At 44.0% G+C, this 6,000-nt stretch overlaps 1 protein-coding gene and 1 pseudogene across 2 annotated transcripts in view; one reads left to right on the top strand and one right to left on the bottom strand.

The window, feature by feature from the left end:
- Parp4 (poly(ADP-ribose) polymerase family member 4) overlaps nt 1-164 on the bottom strand; it is a 97,873-nt gene extending 97,709 nt beyond the window's left edge. For both annotated transcript variants that reach the window (XM_010633816.3, XM_010633817.3), the window contains exon 1: nt 66-164. The gene's annotated coding sequence lies outside the window, so the exon portion shown is untranslated. The remainder of the gene's footprint in view (nt 1-65) is intronic.
- Nucleotides 165-3,035: 2,871 nt separating this feature from the next.
- LOC104868868 lies at nt 3,036-4,553 on the top strand (annotated as a pseudogene).
- Nucleotides 4,554-6,000: the final 1,447 nt, after the last annotated feature.

Raw genomic sequence — 6,000 nt, 5'->3', positions numbered from 1 at the left:
CCCCGCCGTGTGTCACGGACGAATCTCAGGACCGGAGCGACCGAGAGGCCATGGGGCCCACGCACCTGGCAGAGGCAGAAAGTCCCGCGGGACGTCTGCAGCCAAAGACACCGCACCCGGCTCCGACACTTCCGTGTCCGACTCAGGTTCTCCCTGACCAACTGGGCGGGGCGCGGGGCATGGGCGGGGCCTCAGGAAGCCACGCCCAGGGACGTTCCTGGGCCCTAACCAGCCAGAGTCAAGGTCCACAACTGCAGAGTTCGACCTGGCTGGGGTCCCCCACCCCCGGGACAAATCCAAAGTTCTAGTGTAGGAGAGGTGGGTAGAGGGTGCTGTCGTGCAACTACAAAATAGAAGGGTGGGAGTGAGGATGGGGGAGGAAATTTCCAGGGGCTGGAAATCAACAAGTGTCCACGTTTGGATCAGGAACAGGAGAAGAAAATGAATTCAGAGTTTCCTGACTTTGAGGCTTGAATATGTTTGTAATACTACTGGAAATGCTCAAGAGAGAGAGGTGTTAGGTGCGGTGAAGAAGATCTGAGGTTATCGAGGAGGAAGGAATAGGGAAGAGTCGGGTTTCTGGGAGAGAGAATAGGACACAATGGAGAGGAAAGGGTATGGAGTTGAATCCTGATTCAACCATTATTATTACCCAGGAGAACGTGGACAGGGTACTTTACCCGGAGCTCCAATGTTAGCAGTATAAACCACATTACAACATTGTGTAAGAATTAATTTAGGTGATAGCAAATCAATTTAGGTGGTAGCACACTAGGGAGTTCTGGGTCTATCCCTTCCCAGGAATACATTTTTTTGAAATGAAAAAATGAAACTATTCCTCCAAAATAATAGAGATAGCTAGGTGTGGTGGCCCATGCCCAGTACTGGAAGGCTGAGGCAAGAGGATAGCCACAAGTTAGAGGCTAGCCTGGGCTATATAGTGAGTTCAAGGCCAGCCTGAACTACATAGCAAGACCCTGCCTCAAACAAAGCAAAAGAAAGGAAGTACCATCTCTGAGCACAGGACACTAAGCAAGAAATCGGTAAATGGGAAAATTGGAAATACAGTAGCAAATATGTAGAAATTATGCAGCCAGGGATTTAGCTCAATGGTGCCCCACCTACCTCTCAAGGGCAAGGTCCTGAGTACCCTCCCAAAAGAGTGGAAATTACACACTTGGGTCAAAGAAGAAATCACCAGAGAAATTAGAAAATATTTTGAGATAGTGAAAAATATAACATACCATGAGATTCAGCCAAAATGCTTAGAGGGAAATGTATAGTCTTAAATGTCTACATACATAAGGAGATCCCAGCCAGGCCTGGTAGTACATGCCTATAATCCCACCTTTCTCAGAGTCTGAGGCAGGAGGACAAAAAATTCATGGCCAGCCTGGGTAATTTAGTGAGGCTCTGACTCAAAAAAAAAAAAAAAAAAAAAAAAAAAATCTGGGGCTGTAGGGCTGTAAGTCAGTGTTTGCCTAGCATTTGAGAAAGCGAATTAATCCAAAGTTAGAAGGAAGATGTAATAATTAGAGCAGAAACAAATGAAATATTGAATGTAAAGCCATAGTGTAATACAGTAGAGGCAAGTTCCTGTGGTCCCAGTTGCTCAGAAAGCTGAGGGGCAAGAGGATGGCTGAGCCAGGAGTTCAGGGCCAGACTGGGCAACATAGGGAGACCTTGTCTAAATAAATAGATAAATAAATGAAACCAAAAGTGAATTTTGGGGAAAAGATCAACAAAATCAACAAAACCTTTTTTGGGGGAGGGCAGAGAGAGAAAGGGGGGGAGAGAGGAGAAAGAATGGGAGAGAGAGGGAGGGGGGCAAATTATTAAAATCAAAAAAGAAAGTAGGGACACTGTTATCAGGTAGCCTCCTTTTAGAAATGGCTCGTAGACATTACCAGGTCCTTTTCCACTGAAACAAAAATTGAACAAGACAAGCTAAAAAGTGCCAAAGTTTATTTGAAAAAGTATGGGTGGAGAGTAAGGGAGAAAATGGCTCTGCTGAGCAAACTTGGGAGAAAAACCAGAAAGGGGCAGCGGGGAGAAAAACAAAAAGAGGAGAAATTAAAAGCAAAAGTAAAAGGACACTCTGAGAGACACAGAGTGGGCTATTATGAAAGGGATACATATGGCAGTCTTCATGGCATCTTTGATGCCATTCAAATCTCAAGGGAACCCATGAGGACTTCTGCATACAGGGTCCTGAGAGAGGGTGCTGTGTAGATTCTGGGATCCTGCCATACATCTCTTCTCAGCAAGTCTAAACCATGCCTATCTCCTATCTCAACGCTACTGACCTTCAGAAGTAGTAAAGGTTATCCATGGACAATTTTTTTTTTTCAGTTTTTTGAGACAGGATCTTGCTATATAGCCCAGGCTGGCCTTGAACTCTTGGTGAGCCTCCTGTCTCAGCCTCCTGAGTGCTAAATTGACAGGAGTGCACCACCATGCCTGGCTAATAGTTCTGTATCAATAAATTAAGGTGACACAGATAAAATGAACAAACTGCCAGGAACACACAAATACTACAACTTAAGGAAAAATGGAAAATTTTATAGATGTGTAAGTAAAGAAATACAATCAGTAATACAAAATCACCCAGGATAAAAAGCCCAGAATCAGATGACGTCACTGAATTTTGACAGACATTCAAAGTATGGCCTCAACCTGAAAACCACTTAAATTTTACACAATAATATTTTAAAGAATAAGCTGAACAAATATGAAAGATTTTTGAACAGCTCTACTCCTTAGAGTGTGGAAATCACTGAAATTTTTCATATTTGTGGAAAGTGTGTAGCTTTAAAAATATGTACAAAGCCAGGCATGGTGGAGGCAGGAGGATCACCTGTGAGATCCTGTCTCAAAACAAAAAACAAAACAAAAATACGTTTTAAAAAAATAAAATTTGGGGGCAGAGACTGCGGCCCGAGGCGCGAGGGTGGATGGAGTCCTCGGTGGCCCCTGGGAGGTGCAGGCGCAGGACCTGGCAGGCAGGACCCGCGGGAGCCCTGAGCTGCGCCTGATCCGTGGCCCTGGGTGAGCTGGCGTGGCTCAGCTGGCTTCACGAGAGCCGCCTCTCGCTGAAGCTCATCTTGTTCGTTGTGTTCCTCGCGCTGCTGCTGGACAACATGTGCTCACCGGCTTGGTTCCCATCGTCCCCAGTTACTTGTACAGCACTGGACATGAGAAAAATGCTACCGAGACCCAGACCGCCGGGCCAGTGTTCACAGCCTCCTCCTCGGGCTTCCACAGTATCTTCTCCTACTAAGACAACTCCACCTTGGTTACAGGGAACCCCCCAGGAGACCTGCAGCGGGGCAGCTGCATAAGGCCATCACCGCACAGCAAGGGATGCCTAGCAGGACTGCCGCCCCTTCCGACTGTCCCCGTGAGGGTTAAGACCTCCTGACCGAGAACGTGCAGGTTGGCCTGCTGTTTGCCTCCAAAGCCACCGTCCAGCTCCTCACCAACCCTTTCATAAGACTGCCAACAGAATCGGCTATCCGATTCCTTTGTTGGCGGGATTCTGCACCATGTTTATTTCAACAGTTATGTTCGTCTTTTCCAGCAGCTACGCCTTCCTGCCCATCGCCAGGTCCTTGCAGGGCATCAGCTCTTCCTGCTCATCTGTAGCTGGGATGGGCATGCTTGCCAGTGTGTACACAGATGATGAAGAGAGAAGCAACGCCATGGGGACGGCCTTGGGAGGCCTAGCCATGGGAGTCCTAGTGGGGCCCCCCTCGGGAATGTGCTCTATGAATTTGTGGGGTGGACGGCTCCCTTCCTGGTGCTGGCTGCCCTGGTGCTCTCGGATGGAGTGATTCGACTCTTTGTGCTCCAGCTGTCCCGGGTGCAGCCAGAGAATCAGAAGGGGAGGCCCCTAGCCACTCTGCGGAAGGACCCCTACATCCTCATTGCTGCAGGCTCTGTCTGCTTTGCGAATATGGGGATCGCCATGCTGGAGTCAGCCCTGCCAATCTGGATGATGGAGACCATGTGTTCCCAGAAGTGGCAGCTGGGCATTGCTTTCTTGCTGGCAAGCATCTCTTATCTCACTGGAGCCAATATTTTTGGGATACTTGCACACAAAATGGGGAGGTGGCTTTGTTCTTTTCTAGGAATGATAATTGTTGGAATCAGCATTTTATGTATTCCTTTCACAAAGAACATTTATGGGTTCATTGCGCCCAACTTTGGAGTTGGCTGTGCAATTGGGATGGTGGAGTAAACGATGACGCTTATGGGCTACCTGGTGGACCTGCACCATGTGTCTGTCTATGGGAGTGTGTACGCCATTGCAGATGTGGCATTTTGTATGGGGTACGGTACAGGTCCTTCGGATGGAGGTGCTATTGCAAAAGCAACTGGCTTTCCATGGCTTATGACAATCATAGGGATCATTGATATTCTTTTTGCTTCTCTTTGCCTTTTTCTTTGAAGTACACCTGCCAAGGATCCACTATTCTAGTGGATCACAACTGTATACTCAGAACGATACCCCATCATATCCAATAGGAGATGAAGAATCTGAAAGTGACTGAGACCCTCAAACATTATCAAAATGTTTAATTTATAAAAGTGCTTCCAGTGAAGTGACTCATTCAGAGCTGTCTTAGCCATACCATCCATCCCTGGCAAAAGAGTACGACAACCAAAGGTTATTATTTCTTTTCCATAGTTGTGATCAGCTGCCAACAGCCTTATAGAGAAAAAGAAGCTTTTCTAGGGGTTTGTATAGTGTTAAAAACTTTATTTTATGTATTTGATTTTATTAAATATTATTCAATATATTTTAAAGAAATAGGTATATTGTAAATCTATAAATATTTGAATCCAAATCAAATATAATTTTTAACTTAAATCCACAAACACTTGGACAAAAATATATTTTTTCTGAATATTGGTAATGAGTGGTAAAGCACATTATCTGAGACTGTTCCAACAAGAAACTAGAAAGAAATCTGAAAAACAGAAACATAAGACAGCACGTTATGTAGTGGCATCGAGTGTCATTTAACTTGTACTTACTATCAATATATTTATGAGTTAAAAGCAAGTTATCTAAAGTGCAGAGGACAAGAATGTGAGTCAGTCATCTTTTGGATATGTCCACAAATATTCACTGGCAACAGTTTTCTATGAAATCACCTACCTGGAAAGGGATAGTGGTAAATTACATGTTTGCATGTCATATGTTTGGCAGCAACAAGTGGAAAACAGTAAATGTTGCAAAAGCAGAGAAAAGTACCAAATGTATCGGTATGAAAAGCTTTCCCTCTGGGATGCACATCTGACCATCTTATTGGATAAAAACAGTATATATACCTTACACTGTCACAGTTAAGGGTGGTAAAGTTCACCTACACATAGTTCAAGTTTTAGGAAAAAAGTTTACAAATATAATAGCTACTGTAACTCGAAGAAATCAGAGTATAACCTGACCTTCAAGTCATCTAAGTGTTTTTTTTAGAGATCTAGAATTTTGGGTTGTCTGAAACTATTATTTTCTAAACTCCCGAAAGTCTTTCACACAAATGTGAGAACAAATTTTAAAGAAGGATGAAGGAATGAAATAGTCTTTAATCATATTACCTAAACAGATGCAAAAGTGATCAATACACACCCCTTTTTCCAGGCAGAAGAGAAACAGCAACCATCTACACGTTACTGTATCATCTTGCGTGCTACTTGGGTATTGTAGTTTTTCCAGGCATAACAGCATGGGTGTCTTAAGTGTACCAGCAAATAAGTTAGTGAGCATTGTCAGTTTACATTGTTTCATATGATTAGAATGGGAAGACAGTGTGGATTATGTCTTATTAATTCTGCAGTTCCATAGTCATAAAGAAAAATTACCTAATGTCAGTTTTGTTAAGCTAAAATTGTGTTTGTATTAACTTGAACACCAAGGAGCAAAGAACTTTAGAATAAAGACTCTTTAATCTTATTGGCTATTATGGAAAGTGGCTAATTTTGCTTTATGAAGTG

This window comes from Fukomys damarensis, unplaced genomic scaffold (genome assembly GCF_012274545.1).
Source record: "Fukomys damarensis isolate Sample0158 unplaced genomic scaffold, DMR_v1.0_HiC HiC_scaffold_38, whole genome shotgun sequence".
Classification (NCBI taxonomy): Eukaryota; Metazoa; Chordata; class Mammalia; order Rodentia; family Bathyergidae; genus Fukomys; species Fukomys damarensis.
The sequence above is the reverse complement of the archived record's forward strand: the minus strand, read 5'-3'. Positions and strand labels throughout refer to the sequence as shown.